The sequence below is a fragment of the Grammomys surdaster genome, unplaced genomic scaffold, assembly GCF_004785775.1.
Source record: "Grammomys surdaster isolate TR1022 unplaced genomic scaffold, NIH_TR_1.0 191, whole genome shotgun sequence".
In the NCBI taxonomy this organism is placed as follows: domain Eukaryota; kingdom Metazoa; phylum Chordata; class Mammalia; order Rodentia; family Muridae; genus Grammomys; species Grammomys surdaster.
Window position 1 is genome coordinate 7,622,452 of NW_021604636.1, and position 14,505 is coordinate 7,636,956.

The 14,505-nt window shown below is 42.9% G+C and overlaps 1 protein-coding gene across 1 annotated transcript in view; it reads right to left on the minus strand.

Annotated features, from left to right (window-relative positions):
- Window positions 1–14,227, minus strand: part of Tanc1 (tetratricopeptide repeat, ankyrin repeat and coiled-coil containing 1) — a 229,565-nt gene extending 215,338 nt beyond the window's left edge. Inside the window, exon 1 of the mRNA XM_028769164.1 lies at window positions 14,128–14,227. The gene's annotated coding sequence lies outside the window, so the exon portion shown is untranslated. The remainder of the gene's footprint in view (window positions 1–14,127) is intronic.
- Between the last annotated feature and the right edge of the window lie 278 nt (window positions 14,228–14,505).

Sequence of the window (14,505 nt, forward strand, 5' to 3'; positions counted from 1 at the left end):
TACTATGTAGACCAGGCTGGCCCCAAACACAGAAATCCACTTACTTCTCTGCCTACCAAGTGCTAGAATTCAAGGCCCGTGCTACCAACTCAGGCCTTCAACCTCTTTTATGTAAGCCAAGAAAACCAAGAATCTAATTTCCTAGAAATCTCTTTCTGAAAGTCCATTGACAAGGCAAGGCAAAGTCTAATTTTGAGGGCTTGCTACTTTTGAATGTTAATCCAAATAACTTTTTTAAAAAGAGCAACCTTGGCAAAATTCCATATAAATGCACACAAGGTGCTAAAAATAAATCACTTTCCTAGGTGATTGTTTTTTTTAAACCAAAGATCAACACCATATGGCTTAATGAGCTATCAAAAGTTCCTGAAATAGAGGCTGGGGAGATGGTTCAGTCAGTCGGTTAAGTACTGGGGGCAGACAGAGGTGGTTCACAGGAGCTTACTGGCCTCCAGCCTAGCCAAATCCACAGGCTCCAATTTCAGTGAGACACCTTGTCTCCAAAAACAGGGCAGGATTTCTTAACAGGTAAGGGTGTTTAAGGAAAAGTAAGTAAGAAAGAAGTATAAACTGTGCTCTCCTGAAGTCTAAGCTTTCTAGAAATCAGAAGAGAAAGGATATTTCTTCAAATTCCCAAATGGACAGTTTTCCAATAAAACAAGATTCACAGCCATATCATCTACAGCAAACACAGCATATAAGAGAAAGGTTCAGCCTGGCCCTAACCTGTCCTCTCCGCGGCACTTGCTGTCCCTGCTGACTCTTCTGCCTACCTCTGCCTTTCTCTGAGTTCATGTCCGCTCTGTGGACTCAATGCTGCCCAGCTCATGAACTGCTGAAAAAGGCAAGCTGCATCTTGAAAACTCAGTTTGTTAAGAGTGTTTTTCGACAGCCTGTTCTAGGAGGACCAGGGTGACCGTGGGTCTGCTTCCTTCATGAACCCATGAGCTCTGTCTTAAGTGTACACTCAAAGGTACTCAGCAGCCCCCAGCTCTCCTCCCACAAACTCCAGCCCTACCTACCTGTCATCTCTCAGCTGACCTACTTCAAAAGCCCAACAGAGCGCCCTGCCACCCATCTGTCCCCACGCCAGTCCCCTGTCCTCCATACCACCGCTGCCAAGGCTTTGCTCCCAAACAGATCTGATTACATCATCTCCCAGCTGAAAGGCCTTTGACAGCTATCACTCGCTCCCAGGAGCAAGTCCACACTTCTTGGTCTGGCATGCAAGGCCTCTCCAATCTGGCTCTCTCCTCCCAACCACTCTACCAAATGCCAGGCACTGTCTGTTCTTGAACAACCCCCCAGGCATGACTTGCTTGCATGCCTCCCAGCCTCTGTTCATGGTGCTCCCTTCATCCGGAAACCACGCCCTCCCACCTGGCAAAATCCTACACAGGCTTCATCCCCTTCCCCTGCTCCCTGATGCCAGCCCAGACACAACACCTCCCCTTCCTCTGCCTCCTCTTCCTCCTTTCTCCTGATGCATTAGCTCCTGGTCACCTTCCCCTAGGAACTGTGTGTGCTACTGTCTCAGACAGAGACATAGGCCTGGACCTCAAAAAGGCATGAGAGCCCTCAAAAACTACTTATTGGCTGCAAGAGCCAAAGACCATCTAACAAAACACTCAATACTGGGCATGAGAAGCCCTCTTTTGAGTTATTGGTCAACATTCTCCAAGAGACTCCCAAAACAGTATAGGCTACTGCTACTGGTGCTCCTGCTATTGCTCCTGGCTACCCCCAGGGGTGGAAAGTCAGTCCCTAACCATGTACTTCAGGCCTTGAGGCTGCTGAGCTGGAACTGACCGGAAAGCCTCTTCCCTCTTTACATGGTACCAGAAGGCGCAGTGCTATTCAAGCTCCCAAAGGAGAGAGCCGATCAAGAGTTCTACCGAGCTATGACATATATGAACCATGTGCTGGCGAATTTTATGTCAACTTGACACAAGCTATTGTCATTGGAGAGGAGAGAGCCTCAGTCGAGAAAATGCCTCCGGAAGAAAATGCCTCTGGCTGTAAGCAGACAAACAGATAGGGCATTTTCTTAATTAGTGACTGGCATGGCAGAGTGGGCCCAACCCAATGTGTGTGGGGGGACACCCCTGGGCTGGTTGCTGGTCCTGGGTTACTATATGAAAAAAAACCAGTCACTGTAAGCCAGTAAGCAACACTCCTCCATGGCTGGTACATGGCCTCCTGCCTCCATGTTCCTATCCTGACTTCAGTAATGTACTACAATGTGACAGTACAAGTCACCCTTTCCTCCCCAACTTGCTTTTGGTCGTGGTCCTTCATTATAGCAGTAGTAACCCTAACTAGCCAAACCACATCAATGACCTCCAAGACAAGGCAGCACCTTCGTGGACAACATTCTATCTGTGAGACTGGCTGAAGCTGCTATCAATGGAGGAAGCAATGGAGGCTGAGGAAGGTGAACTCTATAAATTCCATTGGCTCAGTACCCGGTTCTCCATCCTTCTAGACATGACATCTCTCCTCTTCCTGGCCTGACTTGCAGACTGCAAAGCTGGTCGGTGGAAGAGGACTCCTGGCCTTAAACAAAAGAGTCAGAAAGGAAAATATCATAGGAGAACCTTTAATAGGAGGGAAGTATAGCAGGACACAGGTGTCACTGGAGTAATGAGTTCACTCAGAGAATGAGAACTCCAGGGTAGGAAGCAATGTAAGCCCTTGTCTTACTGAGTATTCTCACAGAAGCTAGATCCAAAGCCAGTGGCATAAGACCTGGAGACAAGCTGCTGCAGAAGATCAAATCCCACCAGTCAAGACACCCTGTCCCTAAGGAGGGTTCCTCACCCCACTTTGGCAACTCTCTGGGGAAGCCTCCCTCCTGGCTGGCAAATGCCCTGTAAATAAACACATCCACATGACTGGAATGTGGTTTGCAGAAATGCTTCATGTAAATAAAATACAATTCACTGTTCTAAACCACAGAGCAAAACACCACCAAAGTCCAAGAAGCCTCTCATGTTCTCCGTCTCAGAAGGTAAATGGACTTTCATAAAAAGCAGACGGTTACTTACCAATATTCCTATGCCAACAGTAAAATGCCACTTTGGGTTGGCTATTTCCTTCTCTCCTATAAGCCAGCATCTAGAATTACCCTGCATGTCTGTTCAAACGTTTTTGTGTGGACATTTAGTTGTATAAATAAAAGCCAACCACCTTAGAGATTAGCATGAAACCAAGTCCTTATCTGGACTTCTATGAAAAGAAAAATCCTAAAATTAACAATTCCTCACCCCTGAGCTGAGGACCAAACCCCATAGAGTGAATCCTTCGCTGCTGAACTAAGTCCCCAACCCCTTAAAATTAACAATTCTCAAAACACTTCAAACAAATGGCTCAGTTAGTAGAGGGGGTCTGCCACCAACCCTGATAACCTGAGTTCAATCCTGGGGCCCATGTGGTAGAAATCAAACACCTGCAAGTTGCCCTCTAACCTCCACTCTCACCCTGACATAGGCACACTTGAAAATATAAACACACTCACACTACATAAGATGTAAAACAAATACATTTAAATTTTTTCATCCAACAACTTACCTATCAAGTTGAACTTAAAATATGGGCCCATAAGAAGAGAGAAGAGGCATGTCTTGGGTACCTATGAGCCAAGCCTGGCGGTAAGCAGTTATAGGGCTTACCTTTGGTCCTGGCACAAACTCCAAGAGATAATCATTGCCATCCTCATTTTGCAAAGAGGGAAATAGGTCAAGTCTCCTACCACAGCTACACACAAAATTCATATGGACCAAAGGTTACCATCTTATGGTTGGGGGCAGAGGGCACTCGCCTAGTGTGCACATGCTCTGGGGTTTGATGCTCTTTGCTAGCAAAAAAAATGAAAAGAGGAACTGGGCACAGAGGCACACATTGAACTTAAGATGCTAACCCGGGCAACGTAACGAGACTCCATCTCTAAAAAAACGGAGAGAGAAAACGGAGTATATACGTACATTTGCAGTGCTGTGCTATAGTTATGAAATACCTAGTCTAATGAAGGCACTCGACTTCACAAAGGGCAAATTTTAACGTATAAAACAGTGTATAAATCCTTGCCAGCTAAGGGATTAAATGTAAGAATGTGCTGGCAAAGGCTTATGAAGGTTGCCATTCATCATATAAAGCCACTTTATATGTGGTTGTTATTCTTCATTAACACACAAAATTCCTTCAAGTTTTCCCAGACATAAAAGCACTCAAAAGGCTAAAGAAGGGGAAAAATTTAGACGGCAAATTAAATTAGCAAAGTCAGCAACGGTGGGAACTTTGATTTATTCATCTGCGTTTACCAGATGATGTGCACATAAATTTGCTACCGTGAAAGTTTCCTTACATTTTTGTTCTTAGATTGGCCTGAGCATTTGTCAGGAAAGGCTTTATTAAAAACTGTTACCTAGTAGAAATAAAATTGATGTGTATCTCTAAATTATTGGGCAAACAGAGATGAGCCACCATACAATAGTTTATTGAAACTACCTCCTTGTTGTTCTGAATAAAACCAAAAGCGTTCAACACCAAAAACGCTTAGAAGACACATGCTGTAAAGGTACAGTATGCTGTTACTCTACCCAGGTCACCAGGCCAACGACACAGTACACCTCATCATGCCTGGACCAATTCAACTTCACGTCCTTGATGTGCTAATAACAGAATCAATTCCAGAGAGATTCTAAGACATCATTTCCTATATTTTCTTTTAAGCTACTTCTTATGAGTTACTAAAACCTAAATGATGTTCCCAAATCAGGGGAGTGGGAAATAAACAAAGACCTTTTTTTTTTTCCAAAAGACTTTTATCCTAAATCTAATTGTGTCTTTATTAAATTTTTATGTAGTGTGTGTGTGTGTGTACATGCCACTACCGTGGCTTGTTGATAAGAAGTCAGAGGACAATTTACCGAAGTCAGTTCTCTCCTTCCACCATGTAGGTTCTAGGACTCGAACTCTGGTCAACTGGCTCGACAGCAGGTACATTCCTCTGCTGGCAGTCTCAGCTGCCCCTAATTACACCTTTAAAACTGGCTTCCGGTTTATAGGAAATATTGGGACAAAGCAACAACATAAACACCAGCACATGGAAACGATCTCAGGATATGTATAATCTACAAGGTCTTTGTTGAAGGAAAAAATCATTAACAAATGACATCTAAGAAACAGTCAGATAACAGAGAGATTATTGTTAAGTTTATGTGATAATGAAGAGGTTTTTTTGTAGTCCTTAGTTAGAAATATATACTAAAGTTTATATAAAGCAAAATTACATTAACTGGATTTGCTTTAAAATACCTGACAAACTACTCAACCACTGTTGTTCTGTGTGCTTTGCAAAAACAAAAACAAAAAAAACCCTACAGTTCATGTATTTGCAAAACATGAATATTCCCGTTTGCCTTCTAAGAGATCTGAGCATTAAGACTTAGGTGTTCAAAAGTTGCAGCATTTTTAAAATCTTACCTGGTTTGGGGCTGAGGGGATTGCTCAGTGCTTGTCACACAAGCTTGAGTATTAGTCTTCAGAAGCCCGGAAGGTACATAAAAGCAGGTAAGCATGGTGGCCTCCTGTGATCCCAGCACCCGGGACACAGAAACGGGGAATCCCAGTGCCAAGCTTGCTAAGTTGGATACTCTGAACTGGCAAGTGCTAGTTTTAGCAAGAGACCCTAAGTGAATAAAATAGGGTGATGGAGGAAGACACCTGTGGTGTTTAGAATTCCAACAGCCCCTAGGTTCAAGTGCCTGAATACTTGGGCCCCAGTCTGTGAAGCTGTCTGTGAAGGGTTGGGAGGTGTGGCCTTGGTGAAGGAAGTATGTGACGGGGCAGGCTTTAAGGCTTCTAAAGCCTCAGCTATCTTCTGCGTGCTCTCTGCTTCCTGCTGACAGTTAAACGTGAGCTCTCAGCTGTTCTGTCCACCATCCCTCTGCTCCGCCATCATGGCCTCTAATCCTCTGGAACTGTAAGTCCAATTAAACCCTTCCGTTTCCAAGTTGCCTTGGACATTGTGTTTTACCACAGCAACCGAAAGCAACTAATTCCACACCTAAAATCAACTTCAGGCCTCTATACACATTCGCTTATACATACACGAGAGAGAGCGCGCACACGCACACCTGTTATACTTTGCTTGATCCAGATTTTTTGCGTTTATTTAACTCTAGAACCCTTTTTCCCTGTGGTACCTAAATTTTCTGAAAATTAGTTTCTCATGGAACCCACTTGGGAAATTGCTGTTTACTTAGACAAATCACCCTGTAGGAAGGTTATCTTAAGTCACATGCAAGTTAAGAACCTCAGACAAGGCAAGTAGAATATACCACTGCCCAACTGCAATCCCAACCTTGAGAAAACTGAGACAAGTGAATCTTGAGTCCCAGATTAGCCTGGGCTGAGATGTTGGTCCCTGTAACAAAAATAAACAAATAAATAAACTCAAAATTGCATGTTGGCAAATCTAAGAGCTACTTACCACTTCTGTGTCTCTTGTATCTATAATTACGTTGTTTCTGACATGTTTAAGTTTGTAAACCTCTAATGTTCAGTCTTACTTCTATTCATTTTTTAACCCACATTTTAACCCCATTTTTAACCCCATTTCAAACTCATCCAGACTGCTTAACTACACTTAACTTTTCAGTTTCCTTCTATGTTGAGGTATTTCCAAAGAATATCAAAACCTCTCCAAGGAATCTATTGAAATACCCATAGAAATCAAATGTCTCCTGGGTACCATTTAAAGTTTGCCACCACTTACAACAGAGGCCCTGATTCTCATCTTTATCCAGCAGTGTCCCACTTAATAAACAAGTACCTGGCCAACTAAACTGCCAGAATATCACCAGATCACACACCATCCCCACTTCCCCAGCTAAATGTTTTACAGTCACTTCCAACTACTACCTGTACTTTTTCTCAGAAACTGCAACCCATTCCCCTTAGGGTGCCCTCTGAAATGTATGGAAATGTACTCCGAAGGAAACAGAAATAGCTAACAAAGACATATGAGATAGAAGCCAACTCCACAAGGAAATGATCAGAGTTGACACTTCCCCTGCCTAGGAGGCCATTTACAACGTTCCAGACACTTCCGTATACACTCTGTCATCTGACCCTCAAAACTCTGGAGGAATCTGTTTTTCATCATTGCAGCACGAAGCATCTAGCATAGCTCAACTTGAAAGCAGACAGCCTGTCAACCCTCAATTAGCCTGTCCATGTAAGGAATGTCAGCTGAGCAGTGGAGAGGCCACCATTCCCAACAGGAATGCTCTGGCCAGTATCACAGTAGCATACAGGACAGTCTCCCAGGAATCTGCTTGGTGGTAATTACAGATGGCTAACCATCCCACAGGCATTTAGGGTCTCCTACATATCAGCTATGTATGGTGGCCCATGCCTGCAATCCTATTACTTAAGTTGGAGACAACAGGATCAGGAGTTCAAGACTAGCTGTAGCTATTTATTGAGTTTGAGGTCAGTCTGGGCTGCATGAGACTTTGTTTTTGTTTGTTTGTTTGTTTGTTTTAAATCACGCTAATGAGATAGCTCAGCAGATAAGGGCAAAAGGGGGCTTGCCATCAGTCTAACAACCCGAGTTTGATTCTTGGTCCCCCATCCCACGCCACCCCTGTAGGAAGGAGAGAACTAACTCCCATAGGTTGTCCTCTGATCTCCATATATGAACAGTGGCATATGTATCACACATCACACACACACACACACACATACACACACAGCCCAAGAGATCTTCATATACCTAACCCGCTAGGTACCTGCCTAGGATTGTCCAATTATGTTTTTGGAACATCATCCACGGAGCTTCCCATTGTTGCCCGTGTCAACATTCCCACAAGGACGGAGCACACAGGAACGCAGTACTTAGTGTAACTAAGTACTTTCAAGATCACACTAAAGACCCCAGAGCCATCAAATCACAATGGGACAACATCTCATACACACTAGAACAGCTGTTCAAAAAATAGTGATCACTAGTGTTGCATACAAGGCTATGAAGACAAGGGGACCCTTTGCACGCTATTAGTGGCACAATTATTACACTCATTACAGAAAACAGCCTATAAATTCCTCAAAAAAAAATCAAAATAGAACTACTATCTGTGATCCAGCAATCCCCCTTTATGCTTACAATCAAGAAAATAAAACCAGAGTCTTGAACAGATGTCTGTACCTTCATGCCCATTCCAGTACTATTCCCAATAGCCGATATGTGGACTCAACCTATATGTCCATGAGTGAGTAAAGAAATACATATATAAAAAAGAAATACATGTATGTGTGCGTGTGTGTGTGTGTGTGTGTGTACAAATATAGTGGGGTATTATATAGCCATAAAAAGGAAAGTATCTTATCATTTTTTACAATATGCATGTGGCCACTGTGATAAATATATTAAATAAGTTAAAAGTAAGCCAGGCACAGACAAATACTATTGCAACCTCAATCATTATTTGTGGAATGAGGTTCAGGCTGGGCACTCGGGTAGCAGAGATAAGAGGACCTCTATGAGTTAAAGGCCAGCTTGACTTTCAGGAGCCAGAGGTATATAGTAAGATACTGTCACAAAAGCACACACACACACATACACACACAAACACACACAAAGCCAGGCAGTGGTGGCACATGCCTTTAATCACAGGACTCGGGAGTCAAAGGCAGGGGGATCTCTGAGTTCAAGACTAGCCTTGTCTATAGAGTTAATCCTAGGACAGTTAGGGCTACACAGAGAAATCATGTCTCAAGAAACAAACAAACAAACAACAACAACAAAAACCACACCAAACAAACAAAAAGAATGTCAGATTCAGAGGCAAGGTAGTGTAGGTATTGCATATGTTCATTTTACTGTGGTAATATTACATGTTGTATACATAGGACAACAAATGGTGTACAACAGGATACTCAGTCTTTATTTCCAACACACACATACACAGGCGTGCACAGAGCTGTGGCATATAAGTGACTTGGGTTTGTGTCTTGGATCCTTCTTAGCTCTGATGTGACATATGCAGAGCTCTCTGCTCTCTCGAGGTCGCTAAGCTCTGGAAGTGGCAGAGCCACTCAGAATACTTGGTGCACAGTGACATTTAAAAACTGTAGGTTCTGGAGCTGGAAAGAGATGGCCTAGCCATTAGGAGCTCAGGTTCTTGCTCGGCAGCTCACAATCATCTGTAACTCCAGTTCCAGGGATCCAACACCCGCTTCTGACCTCCACAGGCTCCAGACATGAAAGTGGTGCACATACATACATGAAGGTGAAATACCCATATACATAAAAACAAATAAATCCTTTTAAAATTGAAGAACTTATTTTCTGCCCGTCTCTTTATTCCAAAGCTGAAGTAAATAATTACCTTTTTATTTTTTTAAGTGACTAAGGCAAGGCAAGACCCCTTCCATCAAAAAGCTTACAAGCCATCAGCAGGGCAACCAGGTGAACAACTTAATTATAAAAAGCAAAAAGAGAAAAACATTTTAATAAATGCACAGGCAAAGTGTCAGGATGATTAAGGGGAGAGTCACTGTAATGTGGAGAGAGAGGCAAACTTCATGAGAAATCCTGTTTCTTTGACCTGTGTGGTAAGGATGGATGAAATTTCAGTTTGGGGGAAAGAAGAGAAGAAGAACCTTGTTAAAGGCAAAATTAAACATAAGGGACTAGACTGTAAAGAGTCTTTGTCAGCTTCAAGTAAAATGAGGAAGGCCACCACCCTCAACTGTCCTCAGACCAAGCAGTGCTTCCAGCTGCAAGTAATGACGGGGAGAAGGGTAAGCAGAGGGACCAGAGGGAGGCTCAGTGGCTAAGAATACACACTGCTCTTCCAGAGGACCAGGGCATGCTTCCCAGCACCCACATGGCCACTCACGGCCACCTGTAACTCCAGTTCCAAAGGATCTAACATCCTCTTCTGGCCTCTGTGGGCTCCTGCACACACATGGTGCATATATATGCCCAAAGGCTCACACATATACATTAATAAATAAATAAATAAATAAATAAATAAATAAATCTTTAAAAAAAAGCTTCATTGAAATGACTTGAAGGGTATTCTCAAATCTTCTGTGATGACACAGAAAAAAAAGATTAAACATATAACCCAAGCATTGTATAAACTGTATATAATATATGTAGAATGAAAAGACTAGTGTGCTGGGTGTGGTGTGCATACCTTTAATCCCAGCACCCAGGACATAGAGGAAGATATATCTCTAAGACCAAAAGCATTCTGTTCTATAGATGAGAGTTCCAGGACAGCCAGGGCCACACAGAAAAACCCTGTGTAGTGGTGGTAGTGGTGCAAATAAAAGAAAAACTTCATCACACACCAGAGTTAACCAATCAGACTCAAAGTACATTTCAATGAACTTTTTTAGAGATCGGGTCACTCTACACAGCCCTGGCTGTCCTGGAATTCACTATGTACACCAGGTTGGCCTCTCATTGATATGCCTGTCTCTGCTTCGCAAACGCTAGGGTTAAAAGTATGCCCCAACACACACACACACACACGGCTTAGAGTGGCCATCTGGAATGGAAGCGTTGGAGCACACACTGGATTTTATATTTCACTTATTGAATATATTTTTATGCACTTATACTGTGAAAAACAATCTACAACAGAGTTAAAACTAGGAAAACAATTTTCCTTTCCTAATTCATGCCATGATCTGCATTCAGTGGGTCCTCATTTCCTAACATTTAGCCTGTCTTGTTCTTCTCTACATGTTACACTGTATCCATGTGGGCATTTGTCTACATACATGCACATAATATTTACCAGATTCCACAAACATATGGCTTTTCCTAAGACTCTAATGAGACTTAGATTCAATCAGTATTTTAGTTCCTTTTTATTAATAACATAGATTGATATGCAAATCTTGTGCCAACCAATCAAAGCCAGTGTCCTAACCACTTCATAATACACTCTTCTCCTTCCTACCGTCTCATTAACTCTACTCTGAATGCATGCCATTAGCGTCTTTCCACATTTCCTTTCCAAGAGCCTTTAAAGTAGCTTCCATTCTGAAGAAGCCAGTTTAATTAAAAATCGATGATATAAGCCATAAGTCCATGTAAATGGACAGAGTTCATCTAAGGCAGTGGTTCTCAATCTGTGGGTCCTGACCCCTACGGTGTCAAACAACCCTTACACAGGGGTTGCCTATCAGATATCCTGCATATTAGTATTTGCATACAATTTATAACAGTAGCAAAATCACAGTTAGGAAGTAGCAATGAAATAAGGTTATGGCTGGGACCACCACAGCATGAGGAACCGCACTGAAGGGTCGCAGCATTTAGGAAGGTTGAGACCCACTGGTCTAAAGCAAGAAGTGTAATTAGAGTAACCAGAGTCAACGCCACTGTATCATAAAATGTTTCTTACACAACCTGAGTAACGGGTGCTAAGCCGACATACACCCTGTATCTACCCATATGCAAATGTTAATAAAACAGTTTTGTTCCTCCCTTGAGAAAGCTCTGATTTTCCTTCTCTCCCATCCTGAATAATCTGGCACATTCTGCTTTGGTGATCACTGCCTTACGCATTCATAAATATTATTTTCCTCAGAGACATTACAAGTCATGGTAGCTCTAGGGCTGGCTAATTCAGCAGCTGAGAAGAAGTCACTGTGCTTTGGGGTACCTTTAACCTCTGTAGTGTGTTAGAGCCCTCCAAACCTCATGGAATGCTACAGACATGCAAGCCATAATCACTGAAGTCACAAACCTGCGCATTAATCAGTCACTGACAGTAGGTGCGGTTATACTGAAATTATCTTGACTCAAGATTCTCTCCCTGGGGCAGGAGACACCCAGCTAACCCATGAATATGTGGTCAACTGAAAAATTATCAAGAGCAGATTTGTGGCTACGTGGTGATGGCACAGGCCTTAATCCCAGTACTTGGGAGACAGATGCAGGCAGATCTCTGTAAGTTCCAGGCCAGCCTGGTCTACAAAGAGAGTTCCAGGACAGCCAGGACTACAGAAAGAAAATCTCCCCTTTCCTATGTCCTCTACCCCGCCACCCTACTCAATGAATAAATAAATAAATAAATAAATAAATAAATAAATAAATAAATACCAGCATCATGGTAGGAAGTAATATTGTAAGCTTTTTACAATCTTTACAGTGGATCACGGATGAACCTAAGCCTGGGCAGAACCACCATCCAACTGAGGCCAGTTCTCATTCCAAAGAAATAAACCGTGGTTGGTCTATGTCACAAAAAGCAAGGGAGGCCAAGACACAGGAGGTGGCTCTGTGCATAAAACTGTCCCTGTGTTTAGGACAATGAGAGAGGAGCTACCCTTCTTTTATTTCCATGGATTTTTTAAAATTCACACATTTAGTTCCACATCAGCAAGTACTCAATAAACATTAATAATTGATGTTATGAATCTCAAGTAATTTAGAGCAAAGCCTGGCAGCAAGAGAGGATCATAACAGACTATGCGGGAATCATGACCAGCTCCAAATTCTTAGAAGTAATTCAATACCCTCCTTAAATGAATGGCTATACACACAGTGACGAAATTCCCCTAGAATGTGGCCAGTCTATGCTTTCCAGACTACAGGAGCGAATGTCATGACAACATTAGGAATGTTCACACCCTATGCCATTGGGTATGCTTTTAAGGCCAGCCAATACCACTTCTAGAGATCTATGCTATGCTGGCCAGCTCTTTTTATTTTCTTACTCCCTGTGTCTTCCAGCCACAATAACCTCCTCTGTGGGACACTGTGGCCCACAGACCCATCTTGTGGGTTTAATGGGGTCTGCCACCTGGAACTCTTCTTTGGCCAACCTGGGTTCTTTCCACATTTCTCTCAGGTTGGTGCCAACAGCAAAGACTCAGCTTCTTGATGACAGAGGTTTTGGAGCTACAAGGAGCCACCAGAGTCTGTGCAAGGCCACACCTGAGTCAGAGGACTCTGATCGTCTAAGGGAGATTTCTGTCCAAAGATATCAAAGGTCAAAAATCAAGCCTTTGATAACCGCAACATATGCAATGGATTTGGTGACCAGCCATTAAAACAGAGCCAGAGAATGAACACAGAGAATGTATGTCTGACATGGAACACAAGAAAAAGTGTGTCCCATGAGCATATACTGACTCTAAACCACACAAATGCAACATACTTATCTTGATTTGTATGATGTCTTTCATGTGTCAAAACTGTATGTCACATAATGTACCACTTTGCTTCAGTACATTCTTTGTGAAAGAAGGTCACCCACGGTTGACAGTTTCTTCCACTCTTCTCTACCCCTCGGGGGCAATAAGCCAATCCACCACAGGTGTGTGACCCTAGGTATGCTGGGTAAAGCAAGAAAGTGCTGAGTCACCATGGTTCTATGTTAAATGGCTGAACATTTTGGGTTCACATCTGTCTACAATGAATATTAGCCAGGAGGCTTTGGAACTAATAAATTTTCTCATGCTAATGGCAAAATCCATGCTGAAATCCATGGTCTGTGTCCTGTCTCTGCAACATTTGTCTTGCCCTTGACATTTCTGTCTATGGGATGCTTCTCTCTAGAACATTCTCCTTGATCACCCACACTCACAGAAACTCTTAAAGACAGCACTCACTCTACAAAGACAGCTGACCAGCAACAGAGGCAAACAAAACCAGAACCCCTCTCACTAACAGCAGGATAAGGCTTCTAAGAGCCTTCTTCATGGAAATCTCCCCACCCCGCTTTCTGTTTCTGTCCCCTTTTGGAACAGTGACAGCCTTCCAACTCTACTAGGAAATGATGTTTCACAGTGTCCTCTTCTGCTTTCACTTCTCAAGGAAAGGGCAACAATTTCAGACTGGCCAGTCAGTGAACAGACACTAATATATCTTCTTCTGAGTTTAAACACCATTTCAATTAATACTTTGCAAAGCTATCCATCCCTCTCCCAGAGAAAGTTTTAAGAGCTGCATCTGCAGCCTTGAATTGTGCCACATACTTGTAATCTCAGCACACAGCTGGGGCAGGGAGACCCCAAGCTTGAAGTCAGACGAGGCTACACAGTAAGACCTTATGGCAAAACCAAAACCAAAGAGGATGGCAAAAACCATACCTTTTATGTACATGGACAAGTTCCTCGTCGTAAAAGAGCTGTCTCAGTGGATCAAAAAGGGCTTCCTGTGCAAGACTGACAACCTGAGTTCGATTCCCAGATGCCACAGTAGAAGAAGAGAACTCCAGAAGTTGTCCTCTGACCTCTACACACAATGGCATGTGCGCCCATGTTCGCAAATGCAAGCAGACCAAAGGATAAGTGAAATGAAAGCTGTAAAGAAAAAAACTGGTATCCTAGAATACGATTTTATTTTTGAACCTGTTAAAAGTTCATAGACAAGGGGCGTAGCTCAGTGGTACAACATGAGTTTAGCATGTCGGAAAACTTGGATTTGATCATCAGCACAGCCAAAAACACAAAGAAAATCCTGCCCAG